The 17857-nt window shown below is 45.5% G+C and overlaps 1 long non-coding RNA gene across 3 annotated transcripts; it reads left to right on the top strand.

The window, feature by feature from the left end:
• The first annotated feature begins 822 nt into the window (after nucleotides 1-822).
• Nucleotides 823-12179, top strand: LOC311593260. 3 transcript variants are annotated; one of them, XR_014777639.1, is made up of 4 exons: nucleotides 823-1117; nucleotides 3380-3450; nucleotides 4808-5151; nucleotides 9912-12179. It is a non-coding gene; the product is annotated as an uncharacterized lncRNA (long non-coding RNA). The 3 variants fall into 3 exon arrangements; XR_014777640.1 differs by having other exon boundaries at nucleotides 4860-5151; XR_014777641.1 differs by having other exon boundaries at nucleotides 4865-5151.
• The last annotated feature ends 5678 nt before the right edge of the window (nucleotides 12180-17857 follow it).

Consider the following 17857-nt stretch of genomic DNA (forward strand, 5'->3'; position numbering starts at 1 on the left):
TACAGCAAATAACAAGCCTTTGGTAAACAATTGAAAGAAAGGAGGAAGAGTTCCTGGGCCTTTTCTTTGCAGGACCTGCTCACTCCATCCAGGCCCTCTCTTCCCCGTGTCTACGTGGTCCCTGCTCTAGGAGGATGACTGCAAAACACTGCTCGCAAGGGTTTCCTGCCTCTACTGAAAACATCTAAATTTCTCTTGGTCCCAGCCCAGTCCTATCCACCTCGGGGCAGGGACTCTCTTTGGTCACCTCTAGAAGCAGGTCTGGGCTAGTCCCACTGCCTAGGCCTTTGTATGCTGGACCTCCAGCTGGAGCACCGAGTCTGGCTCTGCCTTCATATCCTGGCTTCCGGGAGCTGAGATCCTCCAAGGCCCAGCTGTAAAGCAGGTGGAAGCATATGATCAGGCATGCCTAGAATGAATTCATGTCAAAGAAACAGCCTACTGTTCACATGCTTGTGATGAGTGTCATTCAGTGGTTGGTAACACAGTAGAGATTTGGGAACCGCTCAATCACCAGCTATTTCATTTTTTAGCTGACTCTCCTTTTTGACACCAAGAACAGCAAGGAAGCTTTTGAACAATACTCATTTTAAGTTCAAAATGTGAATGAGTTTCTGCCTGGAAGAAACAATGAATTCTCTCCCCTCTCCTCCCCCAAAAAAAACCCAGCGCTAATTATTAGCAATTTCTGAAGGTGAACTAGCGAGGATCCATTCCCACTCTCCTTCCTCAGCTGTCGGATGGAGATGGAAGGTTTATATAGGCTTGGCTAGTCCCCATGGCAACAGCCTTTCTCTTGGGTTACCATAGGAATGGGGAAGGCCTTTATAAGCCTCCATTAGCAGAGACTGGGCAGGCAGCAGTCGGCAATGTCTGTTAGGGAAGACAGTAAAGTGTCAGTGCGGGAGAATTAATTTTATCCTGGAGTAGCAGCGCAGGTCTGCTTAGCACCCGCCTTGACAGCTTCCAACATGAGATAACGCTGGTATCAGTTAGGTGTCTTGACCACTTCACTTGAAGGGTTTTCCCAACTTGAGCTACATTCATATAGGAGCAGATTTTAAAAGATTCTGAGACGGAAGGACTCTCCTCTGACAAAACCTTACCCTGGAGACAGGTAAATCAAGTGTCTAGCCCCCAGGACAGTGCATAGAAACCGTATTAATAATTGATGTGGTGATGGTGGTGGGCCTGGTTGCCGCTCTGGCTAAATGCCTTTTTCCCAAATATCATAGGTGGAAACTTAGTTGCCAGTGTGATAGTATTAAGAGACCGGGAGTGGCCAGGTGCTGTGGCTCACACCTGTAATCCCAGCACTAGGGGAGGCAGAGGCAGGTGAATCTTTGTGAGTTTGAGACCAGCCTGGTCTACAAAGCGAGTTCCAGGACAGAGAGAAACCTTGTCTCGAAAAAACCAAAAACCAAAAACAAAACAAAACAAAAGACAGAAGTGAGTGGCAGGCCTGCCAAGTGGGCTGCCACTGCAAGGAAATGGGGTGACAGAAAGACCGGGGTGATGGAGGAGAGGAGCAGTGAACGTGCTGTGGGGAGAGACAGAATTGGTTACATGACAACAGTGACATGTGAGAGGGAGGGCTGAGGTCAAGGCTGGGTCACGACGTCATTGCCCAGTGGCATCAATGGGATGGTGTGCAGTAGCCCGGAGCTTGGGCAGACTTGGCTCTCAAACAAGCTGCCTGGGTGCAGGATCACCCAAGATGGAGGCCTGAGACGAGGGACAGTCCACTTTCTGGATTAGACCTCCTTGAAGAACTACCATGTCCCATGATACTGCCGAGGGCCGTGTGTAGGTCAGTGGCTGTGATGTGGCCGAGGTCTGGGTTGATGTTTGAGAGCTGTGTTGTCATCTGATGACACTGAGATGTTCGTGGCCTTTGCTGTGACCTGAGTCCACGTTCATATCCATGGCCCTTGCTGCCCCCGGGGACTATACTGACGTGAGTGGCCTATGCTGCCATCTGAGATCATAGTGGTGACCAGGTCTGGGCTGCAACCCAGGGCCATGTCTGGGTTCATGGCTTTAATGAGGCTGGGTCTGTGATGGTGACCATGACCTTAACTATCACTTGAAAGCCATATGGATGTCCACGGTCTGTGCTACAGCCTAAAGCAATGTTGATGTCCGAGGGTGGAGGAAGATGAGGGGGAGGGTGGGGGGAGTATGGTGGGCACGTCAATGTGAGTGACCTGCACTGCCAACTGAATCCATGGTGATGCCCAGCCTATGCTGCCACAGTGGGCCATGTTTGGCTCTGTGGTCTTACTGCTGCTGTATCCGTGTTGATGTCTGTGGTTCGAGCTACCACCAAAGGCCATATAGGTGTCGGTGGTCTGTGCTGGATCCTGGATCCTGGAGCAACGAGGCTCCAAGAGAAGTTACAAGTCACGGTTACATCCAACAACATGTGATGGTAAAAGACAGAGAGAGACTGGATGTGAGGTCCTCATAAGAAGAAGAAGAAGAAGAAAGCAAAGGCTCATTCCTGAAAGGAAGATCAGCACCTGGCGTTGTTTCTTCTAGCTGAGGATGAGATGGGCAAGCTCAATAAAGACTAACCTGGATGGACCGAACAGAGTTGTCACGGCAACAGGCTCCCTGGGGTTTCCTTAGGCTGTCTTCTGTAGCATTTGAGGAGCCTGGAAGCTCAGTAAGGTCATTGTTTTGAAAATTGTTAAAACACACCCACACACAGAAAAGAAAAAAAAAACCCTAAAACGTCATCTTGAGCATTTTAAAGCACACAATTTAGTAGCCTGTTGTTTGTTCGTGCTGTGAACCAGACCTCCCCAGAACCTCTTCATCTTGCAAAGCTGCAACTGCACATAGCTGACCATTCTCCAAGTACTTTAATTTTACTTTTTAAAATCAAAGTTTACCAAAGCAGCTGAACAGAAACACTAACAGCTCATGGGGAGAATGCCCTGTAACAGCAAAGCTGGAAATGAAAAGTAGATGCGATCTGCTATGTTTTTGTTACTCATTAACCAGCACCTCTTGTCCGTGTATGTCTCTGGAGAAAGGAGAGACGTCTTTGTGCCATTTGCACACTTGAGCGTGGACAGCTTCAGGGGCAGCACCCAGACTTGAGACCGTGTAGGAGGACCCCAGTCAGTGTCGCTCACAGCTGTACCTGGCACATGAATGAAACTCAGAGAATGTGCTTTCTCTGGTGGTATGTGCAATGGGCTTGCTTTGAAAATAACCAATGTGTACTGCTGTCTTGTTCTTCCAATACATGAAAACACAGAGGGCTTTTACCTCCCTTCTCCCTACCCCTTTTTTATTTCCATGCCGCTTGACCAAACACCCAAGGGGAGCCCCTATGTGATTGTTACCACACGTATTCTCCGTTTTACAGAGTGGGACTAGATTGTTTCTTCACCCTGATGAAAGAGGGCTCTCCAGTACCTGAACATTACCAACAAATTTGTAAGTTTATTTACTAAACAATATTCTCCACATGCAAGTCTCTCATAAGTTTTGTGGCAAACATGCACGTGTGTGTGTATGTGTGTGTGCAAATATTTCAGGATAAATATGTGCACAAGCCAGCCTGTTTGCATGGAAATATCTGTCCATCTCCTAATAATATAATATTATGTTTAAAAGAATTCGAAGGTCAGAGTTTAAGTGAATTATTCCTGTGCACAGAATGGTCCCTTGTGCAGAAAAAGAAAGAAAAAAAAAGTTAAACAACAAATATTTAAGCAGACTTCAAAAGCTTATATATGTGTGTGTGTGTGTGTGTGTGTGTGTGTGTGTATGTGTGTGTATATATATATACACACATATATATAATCAGTCCAACAGACTCTCAGACAGTATGAGACTTCTGAAGAGCTTACTATAGAGGCTGGCTGACAATTTATGCTCAGTAATAGTCATGCCATAATTACAATGACAATAAATTTTAAAACTTACCATAGAATGAACACATTTTGTTTAAAGTTTTGTTGAAGGGTACAGTTGGTGATTTTAAAGACACTCATACTGCTGTGCAACTGTCTTAGTCCATTCAAGTGTTATGACAAAATACTTCAATCTGAACATTTTATAAATTACAGAAATGTATTTCTCACAGCCCTCGAGGTTGAGAAGTTCAGGGTCAGAGCAGTTGTGAATTCTGTATCTTGTGAAGAATTGTCTATTTCCTAATGTTGCCTCTTGCTGCATACATAGTAGAAGAGCGCACAGCTCCCTCACATTTATTTTTGATGCACACTAATCCCATCTGCAATGGCTCTACCTTAGGCATTTAATCGCCTTCCTACCAAGCGCTGTCTCGCGTGCTCTCCCTCCCTCCCTCCCTCCCTGCCCCCCTCTCCCTCCTTTCTCAAACAATGTGATCCATTTATTATTCTGAATCAAATTTTTCCAACATAACATTTTTATTGATTCTTTGGAGATTTCACATCACACTCCACATCACATTTGCTTCCCAGTCCTCCCCTGTCCTCCGCCTCCCCTTGCTACCCATCCCCCAGCCAAAAATAGAAAGTCCAGTTTGCGTTATCCATATATTCACTAGGGTGTGGTCAAATTCTCAGTGGCTGTCCTCTAAAGGGATCTGAGCCCTTCCCCTCCTCATCCCTGCTGGAAGCCCTCTACCGTGGAGGGCGACACCCCAGCATCCTATCACGGTTTTTAAGAGTTCTCTCAATGGCTTCCTGTCTCGGTTGTTACTATGGGTAGGGCGGATGTTGGGGTAGAGGTAGGGGTTGCCACAGAAGTCTTCCATGTCCCTCTTCCTCAATCATTGCAAAAACCAGCCCATTTGCTCCTTAAGGACTGTGGGAGCGTGGACCATGCACAGGCTTCATCTTGTTTTCTGGCATCAGCACAGAACACAACAGGACTCCCGGTTGCAGTAGGGCCATGGACCTGGATAAGGCCCTCCAAAGCAGCTGGGCTCATGGACATCAACATGGATTCTGGCCGTAGAACGAACTGTTGGCGTCCACGAGGCCTTCAGTAGTACGACAGACATGGACATCAACACAGCAGAGAGCCAGAGGTGGCCGGCAGCTGCAACTTGACTTTGATCTGATACTTCTGATCGTCTGAGCTCCGATCTCTACATCCTACCCCACCGTGGGAGCTTCATGTCGGCCTGCATCAGAAATGGACCAGGTTAGCCAGACCGTGGTGGTACGAGGTTTGTAATCCCAGCACTTGGGAGGCAGAGGCAGGTGGATCTTTGAGTTTGAGGCCAGTTTGGTCTACAGAGTGAGTTCCAGGATAGCCAGGGCTGCATAGAGAAACCCTGTCTTGAAAAATGAGTATGGGGGCGGCAGGCAGAAGAGGAGAGGAGGGGGGAAGGGAAAGGAAGGGGAGTGGAGGGGAGGGAGAAGAGAGAGAGAGAGAGAGAGAGAGAGAGAGAGAGAGAGAGAGAGAGAGAGAGAGAGACACAAGAAGGAATGGGTTAGACAAACAAGGTGGCAAAGTATTATTGACACCCTGGACAAAAGGAAAAAGGTGTAAATCTTGTAAATCTTGGGACCAGAGATATGGCTCAGCAGTTAAGAGTGTGTACTGACTTTCCAGAGGATTTGCACTCAGTTCCCAGCACCCATGTCAGGCAGATCACGGCTGCCTGTAACTCCAGTTCTCAAGAATCCCAACATCCTCCAAAGGCACACACATACACCTCTCTCCTCTCTCTCCCTCCCTCCCTCCCTCCCTCTCTCTCTCTCTCTCTCTCTCTCACGCGCACACACACACACACACACACACACACACACACACACTATAATATAAATAAATCCTAAAAGATCATAGAATGGCAAGCTAAACTCTCAGTGAATGGTACCCTAAATTAGTCATTCCCATCTAAGATGTAAGAAGTTACATCTTGACAGAAGACTGTACTGTATGATGTAGACTTTGGGGTTTTTTTTAACTTATCTTTACAAACCCAGCATGTGATATAATAACATGACTAATGTGATTGTCTGGTTAGCCACAGCAGACAATCAGAAAACTTTCCTGTGCTAGATTAGATAGAAAATAGTTCAGACAGGCCATAAACCTGGGTTGCAAAATTCCACTCTCCTGATGTCTATCAGAGGCAACCAGAAGAAACATTAAAAAAAGAAAAGGAAAAAAAAATGACTAGCATGGCATGGCTGTGTGAAACATACACTGCACACCCTGGTGGCAGGCAGATTTCATCCTGGGGTAGTTTGCCAACTCCCAGTTCCATCAGCCTAAACAGAGCTGAGGCAAACGGCAGGGTTGCTCTCAGTGGACTAGGCAGTGTCTAGCCATAGTTGATGCCACGGTTCATTTCTGGGCACCTTAAGTGGCCAGAGGCCTTATTCATGTCTTTCATTGGTTAATTAATTTGTAAGTCTAGGGTAAAGTTGGTTGGGGTGCTCTTGTTGTGGGTTTGTTTGTTTAGTCAGCTAAGATTCTTTCTAGAAGTATTGGCCATATTAACTGTCTATTTCAATTCACTGCCTGGTCAGAGAAGGCCATCCTTGACTCTCTGTAAGCATTATGTCTAAATTTGCTCTAGGTTACCTACCTTTCCTCTGTTGGAAAATCAGACTTATTCATTGCTAGCTCATGGAAGTCATCCAGCACCTTAGCCATTTCTCCGTTCTTCTAAGATAAACAAAGTGATCCAGTAATCTCAGCTGCAAGAGCCTGCAGTTCTCTGCAGTGCTCCAGGCTTGGACACAGGACGCCTTTTGCATGCACGGTCGTTAACTGGAGTGTCCTTCCATGACTGTTTTTAACTTTCCTTTTCCTATGTTCTCCCCGGCTACACTTATGAGGTCGTCCTCCCTGGCAAAGCAAATGGGAGGCCAAGAAGTTTGAATGGCTTTGAAAGCATTTACTCGAAGCCCTTGCTTTTCCTATTCTCTAGTTACTCTTGAACTTGCTCCAAACAGAATTTTGCGTCTTTTGATTCTGTCCTAAGCATTCTCTTTGATTTTCTGATGTCATTGCACAAGTATTTATCATCCTTTATACGTCTTCTTTGTTTCTGGTCTTTTTTTTTTTTTAAAGATCTGAGCTTACGTAACAGTCCTTGTGAAGTGAAAAAGTGACAGGAGCCAGTCTATTGGGATAACACTTTCTCTTCTTTGTCGTCAGGCCCTGTGCTATTTCATCAACAAAACACCCAACCCAGTGACCCTCTGAACTCTCACAAGGCATCTGATGCTTTAGAATTTTAAATCAGTGGCATTTTCTCTCTCAGTTTCTTCTCCCAGTCTCCTGGTGATTGCAGGCTCTTTCTTCCAGGGTTTCTCTCCTCTTGGATCATAATTACATGCAGAAGACCTTTCTCGTGTCACATCACAAGACAAGTAAGACTTTTCAGAAGTTGGTTGGAATCAAAGGTTTGTTTAGTCTGATACCTGCTGTTTTTTAGCTTTAGGTTTTTGGGGTTTTTTTTTTTGTTGTTTGTTTTTTGTTTGTTTGTTTGTTTACTATATGTCAATGAGGAACCTCCTGAGAGAATAACTCAGATACATGTGGCATATTGAGTGATGGTCAAGGTAGGGGCGTCCTATTACAAGAGGACTTAGGACATCTTTTGGAGCCGATTGGCTTCTCAAGAGGAGGGACTTCATATGGTGTCTGAGACAGCAACAAGCCTGAAGGTCCTAAAGGGGCTCTGAGGACAGAGATCCTGATTCAGATGGGGTGGGGAGATGTCTGTTTGAAACTGCTCTGATCCCTTCATCCAGGCAGACATGTGTATCCTGGAGAGAAGGGAGTGATAGGTCACCTTAGAGAGCGTTCCCACCAAAATCATTTGTGAGGTCCCAAAAGAAGCTGGACCAAAAGGGAGAAGGGAAGACCTGGTAGTCCAGACAGCGGGCATCAGATGACATCCCAGCCAGCTGTGCATGATCATGCCCCAAAGGCCCGCACTTGCTTCCTTAGCAGACCTGTGGCTGGACACAGTGTAGGATGCTACTGTGAATTTCAACAGTACCTTTTTTTTTTTAATACCCTTTTTTTTTAAAGTCTTAATTCACAACTCAATGCATTGCGCTCAAAGGTGTGTCTTACGCTACCATAGCACCTCTACACCTCTTTGGTGTAGGTGTAACGATCCTACTGTCAAGTCTATACATTGCTAAGCTACAGCTCTCTTATTTTAAGACATTGTGGCCATTCTCCTTCACACACTAAGAAGGAGTTGTGGGAGCCAGGGGGAGCAAAGACACCAGGAGAGCATGACCCGCGGAGGCTCATGGGGGCTCACGGAGATGGAAACAGCAGTTGTAAAGCCTGCACAGATCTGCACTAGGGCCTCTGCATATGTTATGGTTGTTGGCTTGGGGCTTGGGGGGACCCTGACAGTGGGACTGGTGGTGTCTCTGACTCTTCTGCCTGTTCTTAGGACCCTTTTATACTTACTGAGTTGTCTCTTCCAGTCTCAATGTGAGGGTTTATGCCTGGTCTGGTTGTGCCTTGCTCTGTTGATGTCCCTGGGAGGCTTGTTCTTTCCTGGGGTGGGGGTGGGTCTGGGGCAGAGCGAAGGTGACAGGAGCTGAGAGGAGTGGAGAGTGGAGAGAGGGGAAGCTGCAGAGGGGATGTATGGTAAAAAGAGAATAAATTAAAATGAAAAAAGAAGCCCCTCTAACCCCTTGCTGTTAGTTAGCATTTATTTCTCTAGCTGCTTCTGCTCACTCTTATTCTTCTGGACAAGCAGTAACCAGCGTTACAATTTTACTCTAATAATTGCTTAGGACATCATGATCTTACCAGCACTTCTGTAAGTTAGTTATTAACAATAGTGATGCCATGAGCCAATTGCCAGATAACTGTCATATACTGCCTCTGTGTTGTCTCCTTATTTCCTCCCTCCTTACCTCTCTCCCTCCCTTCTTCCTTTTCTTCTCTTTTGTGTGTATAACCAGAGAGTAAACCAAGGACCTTGTATTTGCTAGGCAAATGCTATCTATACCTCTGAGCTACATTCCAAGGCTTTTTTTATTTTTATTTTGAGACAAGAGCTCACTCATGATTTAGCCCAGGGAGGCTAAAACTTGCAATTCTCCAGCCTCAGCCTCCTGAGGAGCTGGGATTACAGCACATGCCATTCCTGGCTCTCCCCACTCCTTTCCCTGCCCCCCCCCCCCCCCCCGCCAAGGGATAGCTCATCTCTACTTTACAGAAAAAATTACTGAGACTCAGTGGATTAAAAAACTTGCTAACATTTCCAAAGCCACCAAGTAAATGGGATGATCTAGTAGCCAAAGCTCAGATGACACCCTCAAAGGAAGTGTTGAAGGACTTTTAATGAACCTCAAGATGTGAGCAGAGTTATAAGGGTGATACAGTAACCTCTGGCCAGAGATAACAGAATGCTTTTTACCATTATCGGACACAAAGGAGGCAAGAGGGATGGCTAGTCACTGTCAGCTGGCAGGTAAGTTGTAAAAATAGAGTTGTTAGTCAGACACAACTTAGGATGCAGCAAGCTCACGGGGAGAGCACTCTGTAGTGAGGTGTGTTGGTGCACATCTGTAGTCCCAGAACGTGGGAGGCAGAGGCAGGAGTCCAAGGCCAGCCTGGATTACGCTGTAAGATCCGGTCTCAAAATTAAACAATAGAAATATCTATTAAATACGTGCTGCCCCAACCTCACTCCCCTTCTCTGGTTACTTGGCCAAACTTCTCACTGTTCAAATTCAACAAGAAACAAGAGAGCAACGCATTCCAGCTTTCAGCACACAAAACATGGTAGAAAAGGAAGGGAAGTGGGTCTGAAGGAAAGTAGCAAATGTCCCACAGGGTGTTTGAACCCCAACTTCAAAGCCTTCCCTCGTCCCAAAACTCCAAAATGCCATGACACACATCCTATACTAAGTACTCGCGTCTTCAGTGCCCAACATCTCGATCTTCAAATCCAATTTCCATTCTAGACATGTGTTCTGACACTGCTGCTCCATCGCAGACAACCATGCTTACTCCAAGCTGCTCTTCCAAGTGATTATGGTAAAGGAACAGAAAAAAAAAAGAGCCACCATTGTGTCCTGCTCAGCAGCGAAAAGTACCTGGAGACTTGGTGACAGCATCTGCCCACACACATGAGTCACTCAGGGTAGACTGTCCCTGCAGCTGTTGGCAGAGTCCAGACACATCTGGTTCAAGAAGTCAGTCCTCCCTGTGGCTAGGAAGTTGGTCCAGCCTGCAGTGCCTTCTGTTTCCTCTTTGGCCGCTATTAGTCTACCCTGTCTTCCTTTTGTTTTTAAAGCAGAGATACCAACAGTCATTTGTTAGCTCTTTTATATTCTCTTCAGTCATGGAAATCTGCCAAAGGTCCTGGTGGTGACTGGCCACAAACTTTACATGTAAACAGCATAGACCCCTCCACGAAGGGCGACTGTCACACTCCCAAAGACAAGGCACTAGCAGTTATTGTACTGGTCAATTCCCAAGGTAAAGCTTGCACCACCTTTGCAAACATACAATGTCAGTACTTTAAAATGCCACACGAATGGAAACAATTTTCTATGTAGCAAATCGTAAGGAATCTGAAGAGAGCACTTCTGGGTCCAATCAGTAAATCTGACAAAGTCACAGTCAGAAACTCACTACATGAAATCAGTTCTGTTTTCTATGCTGCTAATGGAGAAAGCAGAAAGTAAAATCAAGGGGGAAACACAAGCTACAATAACACTAAAATGTGAGGCAGTTGTAGATCAGCACAAGACTTGATCACAGAAGACTATAAGATGTTGCTGCCGTGAATTAAGAAACACCCAAACAGTGACATATACCACAAGCCCCAGTACTCGCAATATATCACTTTTCTCTAAGCTGATCTATAGACTCGGTGTTACCCTGTTCAACTCTTCAGCATTCATTTTTTAAACATCTACGAAGTGGCAGGTGATGATTATCCACAATAGTTTCAGAGAACAGCAGAGTCAGATGACTCACCTGATTTCAAGCCTCGCCTGAGAACTAGTAACGCAGGCTCTGGCTACGATGATGCACACCTGAAGTCCCAGTCCTTGGGAGGAAGAAGGGTCAGGGCTCAAGCCGGCCTGGATGACACAGGGAGCTACATGGCAGGCTAGGCTGTGTAATATGATCCTATCTGGACAAATAGATAACTGTGGTGACCTAAATAACAGCACTGATAAGGACAGACAAAGGTATTAATGTGACAAAAATAGATTTCATATTCAATCAACGTATTTCAACAATGGTACTGAGGAAATTCAGCAGAAGAAGGCTGACCTTCAGTAAACAGGAACAAGTAGGTACATGTGTAAGAAAAAACAACCCTTGGATTGTTTAGTTCACAGTGGAAAGAGTAAAATACAGAAGTGTTGAGACCTTGAAGTTGGCAAGACTCTTATCACCAGCTCTGGCTCTGGCTGTGTCACCCCGCTCACCTTTTCCTTCTGCTAACCTGTGGTATCATCTCAGCAAAAATCCTTGACTTCTGTGTAACTTGAGGAAAAAGTCTCAGCCTTGGACTGGCTTGGACCTCAACTTTATTTGACAACAGAGTGTGGATTTGCTTTCCCCGCCCCCACCCCGCCACTTTTCCTTTGCAAATGTGCATCTTCCTAAATACAAAGAGAAAACACCCAGACTGGCTGAGCCAGCACAGGGCTAATGTTTCTTCAGGTCCGGGGCCACAGACTGTTTAGAAGTTTGCCTGTGATTTGGTCACACGTTCTCTAGTTGTGTGTGTGTTTCTGACTCCTCCTAGAGAGGAAAGATCGTTACTCTCCACCTGCGAACGACCCACTAACTATAAAGAAACTAGAAGAAGTTCAAGTCTTTCTTAAGCTCAAATCTGTCTGCTACAGGATTGGGATGAAGGTGATATGGAAATGACAGCTGCATACACAGTAAAGTCTGTGCACTTGACACACGGGGACGTTACACAAGATACGTCTTCCACTACAGGCTGCATTTGTGGATCCTGAGTATGAAAACTAAGTACAAAAAAAATGATGAATTTACCAATCAGGAGAATCTCTGATTGAATTCTAGATTTATATTAAGAACATAATTACATAACCAGTGTGCTGTCTTAAAACCTTACTCTGTCATCAAAGGTGGTATGTTAACTATTGCTTTTGTGTGTGTGTTCTGTTTCTACTTAAACATAGTAAACCTTGCCCTAGTTTGTCTCCATTGCTATGATAGGCACCATGACCCAAAGCAACATGAGGGAGGAAAGGGTTTATTTCAGAGAATGTCTACAGTCCATAGTAAAGGGAAGTCAGGCCTAAGAGCAGTGCTGCTTACTGGCTTGTCTTCATGGCTTGTATGTAGTTTCTGCATACATGTCAACCTTGCACACTGTAGTTTAGTCTTATTTGAAAATAAAAACTGTATGTCCCTTTCACCTGAAAAGGCCTCTAGCGTTGTCCAATTCAATATTTGGCAATATTTAAAGGAAATCGATTATAGCTGAAGTCTGTCTAAGAAAGATAGGTCCTTAAGCCTGGATACAGCTAGCAAGGACTGTATTCCCCACAGCTAGCGTTCGAATGGTTATGAAGTGTGAAATAGCCACAGGGACAGGGTGTGACAGAAGGCGCCACTGCCTAAAACAGGGAAATGGCTAAAGCCAGTCCAGTCTTTCTCAGAGGCACCTCTGGGGACTTGGGTGTTACAGACCATTAAGTTCCACCTCAGTATCTGTTGGGACAACAGAAGGAGAATATAAAAGGGACAAACTGGTACAACACAGATAAGGTGGATGCAGCGGTGGGTGTCATCCTGGCTTTCCCAGGGGAGCCTTGGCTTCTGTGGCCAGGCAGGCTCTCTGATAAGAAGAATGAATGATCAGATTGTTCCACATAGCTGGTTGTGAGCAGATGAGCTCCCCGCTTCAGCCAGTTCTCGTGGAACACAGGCACTCCGTGGCTAGATGCGTTTCAGGGGACTGTGCCCTTCAAGCACCTCAGCAGGAGACAGTGCTGTTACCTCTGAGCAGCAGAGCAGTGGGTCAGGGTAGCACAGCATGGGGCTGGGAATTTTGAAGGCATCACTAGAGTTTGCTATGCTAACTGTGGAGTTTCTCTTGGTGAAATGCCTACATACTTAGTGATTATGGTTTTGTTTTGTTTTGTTTTGTTTTGAATCAGTCAAGAGCTTCTGAAACAGGAACGAACGATTCATCAAGTATATCAAAATACTAATCATGTCAAATACTAGTTATTATGTTCAAATGCTTGCCAGATCTCTCTCCCTCAGGGGCTCACCAGCTTCTGAAGAACGTGGGTTCAGCACTCAATAACCTTCCTGAAGCTGAGTCCCTATGTTTTTCACTTCTAAAATAAAGGCACACTTCTCCTATGTGAGACAAGTATTCTTTCCCCAAAAGTTTAATTACTATTTATTTATTTAGTTAGTTGTATCTAGGTATGCATTTGTATATGTATATGTGTGGGTGCACATACCATGGCACAGGTGTGAGGGGGGGTGTCAAAGGACCGTTTGTGGAACTTGGTTCTCTTCTTCCACTCTGTGGGTCCCAGGGAGATCAAATTCAGGTTGTCAGGCTTGGTGGCTAGCACCTTTACCTACTGAGCCAGCTTGCTGGCCCCCTGGGCGCCATCTTTAACAGCTTACTCTTGCAGTCCGGTCCCTCCTCATTTTAGCTAGTGCCACCCTCGCTCTGCCTTCATCAGGACTCACGGAACCACAACAGCAGCTTTCAAATCTGTTCTTATGCCTTCTGCTTTCTCTCTTCAGGCTCATCCATGTCCTCCATTGCTTCCAAACCAGTCCTCAAAAAGCACAGCTACAAGTACAGGGCTGGGGGAGATAACTCAGAGCTAAGAACACTGAATTCGTCAGCATAAGGACCTGAGTTCGAACCCCCAGCATCCACATAAAGAGCCTAGCATGACCACACGTGCCGATAGTCCTGGCATTGTAGAGGCGGAGATCAGGGGGTTGTTGAAGCTTGCTGGTGGCTAGGCAGCTGAGAGACGTTGCATCAGAGAAATAAGGCAGAGGGTAATACAGCAAATACGCTTGGTGTCTTTCTCTGGCCTCCTTACATGTGCAGGTGAGCATGTGCACATAACACACACCACACACACACACACACACACACACACACACACACTGCATGCACGCCTACTCACATGCACATCTCTATACCCATCATGATCCTATTTGAAAGTTTTCAGGAGCTTCCCATTGCCAAAGTAAAACCTATTTCTGTAGCCTGAAAGTCACCAACTGCATAGCTGGATCCCAGCGTGCTGCAAAAACCTTCTCCATGTCGTTGTACTCTCATTATTCAACACCTTTAATTCAAATAATATCCGTGATTCGTTGCATATAGGCCTGGTGCGCACACTCTGTTTCCTGGTCTGTCTCCCTCTGCCTCTTGCTGTGTTACATAATGCGAAATGCTGTTTGATTCTGTGGATATAAAACAACTCCACGAGGTTTGTCTTATGATTGATCCCAAGTGGCATATTAGGAAACCGAGGCTCAAAGATATGAAACAGCCTTTCAAAGGCCGTCCAATCTGTAGGCACCAGGTTCTCTCTCTCTCCTCTCTCTCTCTCTCTCTCTCTCTCTCTCTCTCTCTCTCTCTCTCTTTCCTGCTGGGTACCCTCTTACCCTCTACCATACAGAGGGCCAATGATGAAGCTCCTCTTGCCTTAACACTAATAGAACCTTAATGTTTTCTCATTATACAACCTGGAGTGAGGGGTCTTTGAGCTCCAATTTACTATGGAGATGTGAGTCAACAGAACAGACCACTTCCAGCAATTGCTTGGTGATAATATTTTTAATTCCTGTTCATCTAAATTAGCTGTCCTGATCAAATGGAACCTTTCTTCTGCCTATCCAGTGGAAAAAACAACTGGATAAGTGGTATTTACTCACTTAGGGCAAAGTAGTATCTCAACCACCTTCTCTGAGGCCTGATTTTTCACATGGAATTAAGAAATGTTGTGAGCTGTGCCAGTTGGAAGGGCTGAGCGAAAAAGGCATGCTGCAGATCCTTTAAGCCTCTCTAGAGAAGTGTCTTGCTTTTGTTGATACTAAGTTGGTGTTCTTTTCAAAGCTCTGAAGTAATTTTAGTCAAGGCGTAGTACCTGTAGGCGCCTTAGCTGGGTTTTAACAGAGCGAACCCTCATACTGTGTGCTGCTGACCACAACCCTCTCCTGACCTGCTAGTGCTGCCTACCAAAGTGTCTTACGCTGCGTAGTGTTAACCAACACGCTTACCTCTAACCGTTCAAAGGATGAAAAGTCAAAGGTCATCGGGATCCAGTGTATGCGGAGAGCCCATTTCTTCCAGGTGGGTGCCCTGTCCTAGCAGAAGGGCAGACGAATCACAAAGACAAGGCAGCTCCCTCATGACTTGATCACTCTGAAGCTCTCATCGTGTCCCACCATTGTGTTGATGACCCAGCTTCAACACAACGTGAGGGACACAAGCATGCCAATCACGGCACACGCCAACATAAACATTCTTAGGCAGATTTTTCCAGTGGCTGTGAAGTCACTGTTAAATTTTGCGTGGGGTCTGCAATATTGGGACGCACCTTTTTAATCCTGTGGATATCAGCCAATTCTAATGGTTTCGGAGAACTTTGCAGGCCATAAGGAACATAAACATATTTTCTCATTTAATTTAATTTCTCCTTTAGCTACATTTCCCCTTGCAATGCAGGCAGAATAACTGTTGATAAAGAAGTGATGACCCAGGCAGGAAAGGAGACTTCTATGCATCTCTGGAATAATGCCTGGAAGAGACAAGCTTGAATTCTGGTTTCTCACACCTCAATCCCACAGCCAGAGTAGACAGGGAAGGCTTTGGAGATGAATCTTAAAAAAGGATTTGGATCCAGTCATAGAAAGAAAAAGTAGAAAATGATGAAGAATTCCAGGGAAAGGAAAGACATGAGCAAGAGCCTAGATCTTCCCAGTGCTCATCAAAACTCAGGGAAAGCAACATGCATCTGTAACAGTGGGGAAACAGGCACGTGTGAAGAGTGGGGAACAGCCCTCACTGGACAGCCAATCTAGTCAAAACAGTGAGCTCCAGGGTGATGGCGAGACCCAGGCTCAAATACTAAGGTGGAAACAGGTGATCATGCACACATACATACACAAAAGGTAAAAGTTGTTTGGAGGAAGAAAAATGACAATTTTAGTTTCAGAGAAGATTTTGTGAAATATTTTTAGTGTTAACGTGTGTGTGTGTGTGTGTGTGTGTGTGTGTGTGTGTGTGTGTGTTTGTGTTAAAAGAGAACATATCATTGAGTAACTAGGTTCTCTGAGTGAGGCTGGGCAAAGAAAAGATAATAAATGGTCAACTACTAAAAGTTGTGAAAAATGGTTCTAGTACAACAGTTCTTAACTTGTAGGTTTCAAACATTTTGGGGGGATCAAGTGACCCTTTCCTATGGGGTCATATATCAGCTATCCTACATATCAATTATGTACATTATGATTCATAATAGTAGCACAATTACAGTTATAAGATATCAATGAAAATAATTTTATGGTTGGGGGGTCACTACAACATGAGGAACTGTTTAAAGGGTCTCAAGCATTAGGAAGGTTGAGAACCACTGTTCTAGAGTGTTCCAGTTTCTCTGTGGGATAAGACATGTGGCATTCTGTTAAGACGGTGAGATGTGGGGAGTTATAAACGGAGTCAGAAGAGTGGTAAAAGCTCAGAGAGTTGCACAGAAGGAAGGGTGATTCATCACAGAGCCGAAAGGGGAGGGGAAGAAACAAAGGTCAGAAGGCCCATTGGTTAGGAGGAAACGGGCACATTGGCTAGGAGGAAGCTGGAGGAGAGATAGAGAGCTCAGACAATGTCTCAGCCCTCACCCTGCTGCTCTAACAGGTGAATTCACCAATGATGGAAATGGATTGTCTTGAGGTTCGGGAAACTGAGAACTCCAAGACCATCATATGTGATGGGAGCTGCCTCGCTCCACCATCCTGTGGCAGAAATGCAAAAAAGAGGTAAAGAAAGAGAAGGGGGCTAAAAGTCACTTTTATAAGGCACAACCCCTGCACCCATGAATCTGCTCACACAATGACAACACTAATCTATTTAGGTGGGTAGGACTGTTGTGGCCTAATCAGGCCTAGGCTCTCAATATTGTTACATTGAGGATTGAGTTTCCAATGGAGGCATTTTTTTTGAGAGACACGAACTATTGCAGTGGTAAACTCTTTCAGGAGACACCTTTTGAGGGTGTGATTGCAATGGCAGCATGACCATCTTTAGAAATAAGGGGCTCTAGGACCACGAAGTCAGGATGCTGGGCGCTTTTATTCTTGTCACTGAAACTTCCTCCTACAGGATGATGGGAAGTCAGATGAAAGATCATGGACCACGGCCTGAATCTATAGTCAGTGAGCACTAAAGACTAAGCAAAGAAGGCAACAGTGAGAGTAGAAACTGTGGACTATATAAATGTAACGTAGTTTCACCAGGTGACAGTTGTAGTTCCTGGAGCATAGGGTACAGGGTAACATTCCTCTTTCTCAGCCCCACTGTGTGTGGAAAGTAGGAGAGCAACCAGTCTGCTGGCTCAGGCTTCCAGAGCTCAACAGCTGAGGACACAGAATTGCTGGTCAAGAAGCAAGAGCCCAGGTATATAGTGGGAAGAAATAGAAAGGTTCCCTTGTGGGGTGCTCAGAGGAGTCAACCTGATGGCAGAAAGGAGATCGCTTGAGACCTTTGGTTTGGGGAGAAGTGTGCAGATGAGAGGGGTGGTCAGAAGGCATCTGTCATATCAAACATTCTAACTGTGGTCCATGTGCTTGTGATGTCAGGGCGGAAAAGTGTCTCCATGTCTGAATGGCCCAGAAAGACCATGGAGTTTTCTGGAGGCTTGCAAAG

This window comes from Acomys minous (genome assembly GCF_964271855.1).
Source record: "Acomys minous genome assembly, chromosome: 1".
Classification (NCBI taxonomy): Eukaryota; Metazoa; Chordata; class Mammalia; order Rodentia; family Muridae; genus Acomys; species Acomys minous.